Here is an 8,919-nt window from a genome sequence, read left to right as displayed (position 1 = left end):
CATTTATTTGAAAACTTTAGTTACTAGTTACTTTGCAGATATACATTATTGCGACCGTAGGTCGCATTTACTACCAAAAGCTCCACGGGCTGTCTGTGCGTCAGTCAGTCAGTCAGTGAGTCCGTCACACTTTTGCCCTGCTCATATCTCCACAACCGTTGCCCCCATCCATGCCAAATTTTGCACACACACTCCTTGACTGCCAAACTACAACCTCCAAGGACCCCCGGAGCCCCAGGGACCCCCAGGTCCCTGGGGTACCCCCAGATGTAAAAAATGACCAAATGTGCTCACACATCACACTTTTTCCCTGCTTATATCTCCGCACCCGTTGACCCGATCCATGCCAGATTTTACACACACACTCCTTGCCTGCCAAACTACAACCTCCAAGGACCCCCGGAGCCCCAGGGACCTGGGGGACCCCCAGATGTAAAAAATGACCAAATGTGCAAAAATGACCAAATGACCACCCCAACGGGGCTGCTCACGGGGAATTCCCGGGGACCACCGACTCCTGCTGCTCCAGAACGGATGCAAAAGTGGTGGCGCCCCCAGTGGAGGACCCCCTGCCACTGCAGCGCACATAAAATGCCGTAACTCAGGCTAGGAGCGTCCGGGAGAGCCGGGGCCGGTACCTATTCGTCCGCCAAGGCAACGCGGAGACCCCACCCCTCATTTCTCACATGGCCCTATTCTAGCGCCACCTTCAGGCCGATTTTTAAAACACATTTTTGGACACTGCTCCTACAGTTTTTGCCCTAAAACCACGAATATCACTACACAGCATGTCTACACTCATGTCATCAACATGGATCAGGAAGATTTGGGAAAAACACATTTTTGCCCTATTTGTGGAGATAAGCCACCTACGGTCGCTTATCTCCCGATTAGGGAGTCTTACTGGTAATATATAAACATTAAAGGTTCTACACCATGCATTAAAAAATAATTAATATTAGTTTAGTAGTGAAAACAGCAGATCTACAAGCACACAACGCCTCGCACCCCGCGAGGCGTTGTGTGCTTGTAGATCCGCTGTTTTAGTTAGTTTAGTTTAGTTTCATTTTAAATGATAAAAACGAACGGTGTTGGACATACAAGGTTTCCACCCGACAACGACGATATGTTTTTACATTAGGACAGACTGAATCACTTTTATACTTGCCGTTTAACCACTTAAAACCCTAGCATTCCTATTCTGGGGGAACATGCACCAGAAATAGCCAATCTACAAGCTCATAACATGCGTTGTAGATCTAGTTGATCTTCTATTTTGGGGGAAGAGAGATCCTATTTTCGTCCATGCTAAACCCTAAACCCCTAAACTTCTTTGCCTTTTTTACTATTTTGAAAAACATTTTAAAATAGCCGATCTACAATGACACGTTGTGAGCTTGTAGATCAGCTATTTGAACTTTAAAAAAAATGTTTTTCAAAAAGGCAAAGACGTTTAGTGGTTTAGGGTTTAGCTTGGCAAAAATAGGGCCCATGGTGTACTGTAGGCTGTTAAGTGGTTACACTTAAAGGAGTGGTTCGCCGGTTTTCAACCAAGTCTGTGTTCTTTTAGTCAACTACGTTCATGCTAAAACGCGTCTATTTCCTTACATTACTGTTCTGTGGACAGTAGGGGGCCTTACTACCACGTACGTCATAGACTGATTCGGCCAATGGAACGCCTGGCTATGACGTACGTGGTGGGAGGCCGTTGTAGCTGCAGAAACTACAGTAGGATTTGACCCGGTGTGGTTGCCGTAGCGTGAACGCTAGTTAGCAACAACAGTATGGCTCTGGGTTGTTACTTGTTTCAGACATGTTTTCTACTGACATAGGGACTTGCTGGCAGAATCTTCGGTAGAACTACTTTTTATATGAACTGGAGTAGGCTATGCATTACATTAGAAGAAGGAAGAAAAGAAAAAAAAAAGCAGCGACGTGAACCAGAGAGAAAAGACGAGGCGTCTCTGCCAGCTGGGACTCCACTAAGCTAACATCATACACACTGTCATAGGACCATTCTCTGCACCCAAGTTATTCTGCCCGTTTGTTGTGACTACTGCTCCATGCTGCTAGGATCCCCAAGTTGAACTGGAAGAGACAACCGAGACCCAATGGTATGTTTCATTCATGTATAACTTATTTGTGTATGTGAGTGTCATCATCAATGTGTCCTGGCATGCACATTCCTATATTAATCCCAATTACAGAATGTAAAGTCTGTAGGCCTAAGTTTACTTTAAAATATGTATGATGGCACTGATTTTACTATGTATTTCACATTAGGAGTCCACTAGTACAGTGGCTCTCAAAACTTTTATTTTCCAGTACCTCCTATGGGTCTATTTGGTCCCATTTGTAGGTCTACACTCTGACAGAGATGGAAAAAGGACTAAGATACTTGAGTAAAAGTAGGCTATCAATACTGCAATATAGAAAACGTTCTGTAAGAAGTAAAAGTACTAAAGTATTGGCATCAAAATATTCTTTAAAAGTACAAAATGTTTGAAAATGGCAGATCCACAAACTCACAACACATCGCATCAACACATTGTGAGCTTGTAGATCGTCTATTTTCAAATAGCCTGGATATAAAATAGGGCTAAAGTTGATTAATTAGGTTTTATAATATAATCATTTATGTGCAAAGTAACTCAAGTTTTCAAATGATTGTAATGGTGTACAAGTACTATATTTGGATTCGAGCTCGAGTCAAGTACCAGTACAGAAAGCTGGAAATTATTCAAAGTACAAAAGCCTCAACATTTTACAAGCACTGCTTACACCACTGCTCTCAGAAAATAGACCTGTGATCCATTTGAACCATCTTCAACTGAAGGTCCCTCAACACACTGAGAACAGCACTAGTAGGCTAATATTTAGGGCTAGCAGATCTGTCTCTGGTCATATTTAATATTTGTATGTCCATGACAAAAACCAGGGCTAGGCAACCTTAGGCACGAGTGCCAACATTGGCACAGGGGGGGGGGGGGGGTGATCACTGGCACACTGGCAGAAGTGTGAGACAGGATTTTTATTTCAAATATATATTTTAAACATGGTAAATTAAATTAAGTCACCTAATTTGCAGCAAATGACATCCTGCATATAATTCTACATTCATTAAAGCTATGAACTCTGACTGGGGAGGGAGTCTGGGAGATAAGTGACTTATTGCTCAGAGTCTAATGATTGTTATGTCCTTCCAATCAAAATGTCCACACTTATGATGGCTTGTCATTAAAATTCATGTTGACATGGCACACTATCTAAAAAAATAAAACCATGGCACTTTTCATTTGTAAAAGGTTGCAGACCCTGATGTACACGATAAGCTGCCATGGCGATGAACCGTTTGTGTGTGACAAAGACAATGCAACATGTTACAGTATTTTCTTCTTCTCACTGCAGGCACTGCGGTATCGTTTGGAGTGTCCTGGAGAGTCGTCGCAAGTGGAGAGTCGACGTCTTCTTACCCTGGCATCATTATATTGTATTATACATAACAAATGCATAGAGATGTGAACATTTCTATGATCCTTGTCATAATAGATAATAAAATAGATTCAATACATTTGATTTTCCTTCTTTTCTGTTTTTACTTGTAAGAAATATAATGTACACAGTATGGAGTGCTGTGTGAACCTGCCATTTGTAACACAGTAAACACAGTACAATGTAACAAACACAGTGGCAAGTACTTCTGTTTCAGAGCATTACTGTAGTCCAGTGGTTCTCAACCTTTGAGTCTGGGAGTTTGAGCTTGTAGATCGGCTAGTTTCACAATATTTATCTGTGGAACGGAATCGAGCAGAATGTAATGCCTCAACTCCTACAGTCTAAGTGCTTATCAGGGTGGGGGGTCCCCAGTTCAAATATGATTGTTGCAGGGACGCCAGAGTAAGAACCACTGCTCTACTCCAGCAAATAATATATTACCGGTAAATACATATTTTCATGACAGATTGCAAGGATGAAACCAAAAAGCTCATGATGTTATATATTGTTTTTATTAGCCTTTTTAGTGTGTAGTCCACCTGAAATTGAAACCGTTATTCTAATAGTTTGTGCTGTAGCCAATACTGAAAATGGGTTGAGCAGCGCACACTCTCGACCAGAGCTAGGACATGGTTGTCCCGGATGTTTTAGGGTTCTGACATGTTCCCTGTGTTAGCTGATCTAATTTAGAAATTTAGCAGACACTTATATCTGCAGAAGGGCAGCACGATTCTTGTAAATGATTATTTTTCTCCCTAGGATTTGGAAAATTATTCTCTCACTTTTATCTTATTTCCCAATTTGACTTATTAAAATAACAAGCTTATTACTGGGTGTACAGAGCACAGGCGAGGCAACATTAGAGTTGAAAGAGGCTTTAGAGTAGTCTAATATTAAAAAATTAGATCACATTGCTGTATGAATCGAGAGAGTAAATAATATTCCTGGGAGTTCCTTGTAAGCTGCTTCTTCTACGGCATCTCTTCAGAGGGCGATGTAGACAGTTGTACCGCTGTCTTCCCGCAGGACTGCTATGGACATCATCTTGGACATGGTGGATTATGTGATGTGTCAGCACCTTATGCAATTATAGACAAAGAGGAGGAAAAATGTTTCAGGGTACACAGATTATTTACAATGACATTTCAAAATGTTGCCATAGCTTTTACCCCATTTCTAGTAATCACACCATGCAATAATGAGAATCCTAAACCAGTTTGCTAAAAAAAAAAGAACAGATCTATAAGCTAACAACAGTAACACTGCATTTTACCATGTTACATATTTCATGTAATGTTGGGGGGTTGCTCTCGGGCACAAACCTCTTATCTCCATATTTAAACAGTTTTTTGTTTGTAAGTTTAAACCCTACTTTATAAAACAGTGTAGTACAAAAGAATAAAAAGTAACTGGCAAAAGTGCTGGATGATAATTTACAATTTAGGCATTTAGCAGATTTTAATCCAAAGCGATGTACAATAAGCAGGTAATACAGTATATCAATATAATAGGATAATGACAGTACATCAACAACAATATAACAAATGCATAGCAATATCAATCTAGAAAACAATAACATTTAGACCACGCACATCAGTAAAAAACATTAAAAAAAAAAACAATGCGATCTAGCTTCATGTATGGTCAATGAGGGAAGGGGAGTGTTACAGTACTGCTATGTGTTTTAATAGAGTTATGTGGATTCAGTTTGTTTATGAGTTTGTCTGAATAAAATATATTCTAGTGATTCACACACTTCACAGTTGTAAGTACCCAACGTTTGGTTGCCTACACTAGGAATCAGAGTGTAGTATCATCATCATCATCATCTTTTATAATAGCTCACGTTACATCATAATTACTGTGCAGCCACTGGGGGAGGGGTTGTTTGTCGATTGATATACATTATAATACAGTCCCCTCTGTTGACTTTTATCTCACCACTTTTGGGTGCCCCGCACATTTACATTAATGTTGGAACCGCAGTTGCTGTTACAGGCTAAAGATTAGCATCGCTAGCAATAACAATAGCCTAAAAGTAGTCCTACCTCTTGAAAGAATACACCTTGATATGAAGCCTCTCCACCCATTAGATGGATGATTCTAAAGACAAGAGATGACAACAAAATAAGTGTTACAAACATGAATCAAGTTGCAACCTTTGCTTGTACATTATACATTATGTTTCGTAGAGTGGCATTTTAATTCCAAACATACAGTACATACCTATGTTCTGCTTTACAAGGGACATTTAGCTTTGCATTGTGTCCATCAATCCTGCCATTACATCTCGGTGGAAGTCATCTGTTGTGAAATGTTTACTAATCACTACACAACCGCAGATTCATGTCCCATCGTTCTGCAGGCAGCAGCAGCACCCGGGGCTCGCTCCGTCGCTCGGCTTCATTCAATCATAACACCACGGTAAAACAACAATGCCATGTTGTTTCACCGACACAGTTGCACACGTTTCAAAACTTCTACAACTGCTCAGCATCACTGCGGTCATAACATCCCATCTTCTTACTACGTGACTTCCAACCAACAGCAACAAACAAACTAAAACAGCAACGCAGCGAGGATGTTATTATGGTTACGCTGTTAGCTTAGCTTTGGCTCTCTTCTCCAAGCGCTGCTTGCGCAAAGGATTATGGGTGCTGGAGGAAGTGAGGTTGGTGCTGTAGGAAGTGAGGTCATAGCTTCGCGTTTCCCAAAAAATGGAAATGTACCACAAAAATAAATTTCTTTTTTGTTTTCCAAGTTAGAATATGATAATATGGGGTTACAAAAGCCCTTGAAAACGACCGGAGCTCCCCTTTAAGTGACATTGATACATTTCAAATATTATCGAAGTATTCTGATTCACACCAGGACTCGCGTCAAGGCACCCTAAGGTGCCACGGCACCCACTTTGAGAAGCCCTGCACTAAACGATAGTTACCAGTCCTGTGTCATGGCATCTTGACCCTGATATTCAGATGGTCAGAACATATCATAAGGAAAAAAGGTGAATAACAAAGTAACATAACCGTATGGTGTAATTCTACCATAATTCTTGTACAATCTCCTGCATATCTTCACGAGAACCATATGACCGGCTGACTTCAAACTTTACATGTTTAATGCAGAGGACCCAAGTGAGTGATGTGCCAAATGGTAAGTCGGGTGGATCAGCAGTGGTTCAGAAATATCGAGATATCTGTATATCCAGAAATATATCTCTGTCTATCAGTATTATGCCCATACTTGTATGGAGATACAAGATACACGGTATCTGTCTAGTGTCTATCTGTCTGTTTGCCTGTCTGTCTGTACTGTATGTCTGTGTACCTTTTATGCCTGAGATCTCGATGTCATCAAATATTACAACATCATTATATCTGTGGCGCGTGTGTCTGTGTTTACGCCCGTAGCCAATCAGGGAGCAGCATTCTTGGTGACGTCACCATCACCATCAACAAGTGCGACCTGATATAGATAACACTGGGAAAACAGATACGCGACAGATACACCGAACGCAGTACTTGCGCACTCTACATGGCCTATTGTGCACAAGGTGTAAGTTGGCACCGCGACACCTCGAGTGCAGTTCTAGTTCTATTTGGAGTGCTTTCAACGTGTATTTTTCAAATGTCAATCACTTGACCCAAGATCACCTGATCTGCGACCTGAAATGGTCATACAACGCTAGGACAGAAAATGTATTTTTTTTCAACCGGGCCAAATGATGCATCGCCACTGCAGCACGCAGGCACCCACCCACACACCCACACACCCACACCCACACCCACCCACACACACACACACACACACACACACACACACACACACACACACACACACACACACACACACACACACACACACACACACACACACGCATGCACTGTCATCTGTTCTCATACAGAAATAGACCAGTGTGCCGGAGCCACGGATCATCAAGTTCGATCGAATCAGTGATCACAGGCCCATTATACGACACGCTCCCAGTTCTGTTCAAATATATTACCATCAGGGAGGGCACATTAGATTTGATTATCTGAATGCACCATTTGGCCCCTCCCACCCTCCCCAAGTCGCTCCTTTTCAAAAGGGATTGTAGTGAGTTACGCTGTCTAGCAGTGTATGGTGTCACCTCTTTTTGCTTCGTGAAATTGAACCAGATACAATAATGGTTTATCGTTTGTGATGTGCTTAGGTACATCTATTAGAGCAAGGGGTTTGGTGTAACCAGGGGCGTCACAAGGGGTAGGAAAGTGGGACTGAGGCCCAAGGTGGAGGAGGGGCCCTAATAACTTTATCTATTGAAAAATAGCAGATATACAAGCTCACAGCGTGGCACCGAGTGCCGCGCTGCGAGCTTGTAGATCTGCTATTTTTGAAAAGTTGTGAAAATGTGTGAAAATCTTTGAATATATGTATTTTTTAAGCAAACATTTCTAACTCAAATTTTGCTTCTGGGGGTCCCTGGAACGAAATATTTTGAGATCGGGGTCCGTGGCCAAATACATATCATCTTGGGGGTCCTTGACATAGGTTTCTTGCACACATTTTTCACGATTTTTCAAAAATAGCAGATATACAAGCTCGCAGCGCTGCACTCGGTGCCGCGCTGTGAGCTTGTATTATCTGCTATTTTTCAATAGTTAACATTCATGGGGGGCCCGCAGTGAATCCTTGTACCCAGGGCCCAGAATTTGGTGTGACGCCCCTGGGTGTAACAGCTGGTTGCTACTGTTGCTATGCAACTATTCAAAAAATGCACAATGCAATGCTTGTGGGTTTTTTTTAAAGTTCACCTATGATAACAAATGGAAAAATAGGAGCGCCAGGCAGGTACAAAGTGTTTCCTCTCATCGTTGTCGAGGACACATTACAGAATCGTATCCTTTCACTGAAAAAAGGAGTAGGGTAGGGGTGTAACGATACATTTTAATAGCGATTCGATACATATCACGATACATGGTTGACGATACGATACATGGACGATATTGGTTCATTAATGGCGTTACGATACGATTCGATTCAATGATTTAAAATCGATATAGTAACTATTTAGCAAAGACATTAAATCTGTGTGAAAGGTGTGGATAGTGCAGGTTTTTAAGGGAAACATGTATTATTATGGATATAAATAAGTAAAAAGCCAAATACATGGACATTGTATATTGATAAACCTGCACCTTGACATGAACCCAGAGATTACACACATGTATCGATAGACCAATGTAGCTATATGGAAAGGAAAAGTAATTAAACCCCTCCTTTAAATTCTTTCTTCTTAAAAATTCTAAATACAATGCCCAAGTAGGTAGTATCGATACAATCGATTCTTTGCACTGCCGATTCGATACGATACAAAATAAAACGATACGATTCGATTTTAGCTGTTTTCATTTCGATTTACTTCGATTTTTTAAGTTA

General features: G+C 41.2%; 2 long non-coding RNA genes across 2 annotated transcripts; one reads left to right on the top strand and one right to left on the bottom strand.

The window, feature by feature from the left end:
• The first annotated feature begins 1,974 nt into the window (after window positions 1–1,974).
• LOC308309022 lies at window positions 1,975–3,571 on the top strand. The gene is made up of 2 exons (XR_013963300.1): window positions 1,975–2,114; window positions 3,409–3,571. It is a non-coding gene; the product is annotated as an uncharacterized lncRNA (long non-coding RNA).
• A 417-nt stretch (window positions 3,572–3,988) lies between these two features.
• Window positions 3,989–6,304, bottom strand: LOC308309021. The gene is made up of 3 exons (XR_013963299.1): window positions 5,722–6,304; window positions 5,544–5,598; window positions 3,989–4,573 (listed from the first exon to the last, which is right to left on the bottom strand). It is a non-coding gene; the product is annotated as an uncharacterized lncRNA (long non-coding RNA).
• Between the last annotated feature and the right edge of the window lie 2,615 nt (window positions 6,305–8,919).

Source organism: Nannobrachium achirus, assembly GCF_963921795.1.
Source record: "Nannobrachium achirus genome assembly, chromosome: 23".
Taxonomy (NCBI): Eukaryota; Metazoa; Chordata; class Actinopteri; order Myctophiformes; family Myctophidae; genus Nannobrachium; species Nannobrachium achirus.
This window is presented reverse-complemented; position numbering and strand designations above follow the sequence as displayed.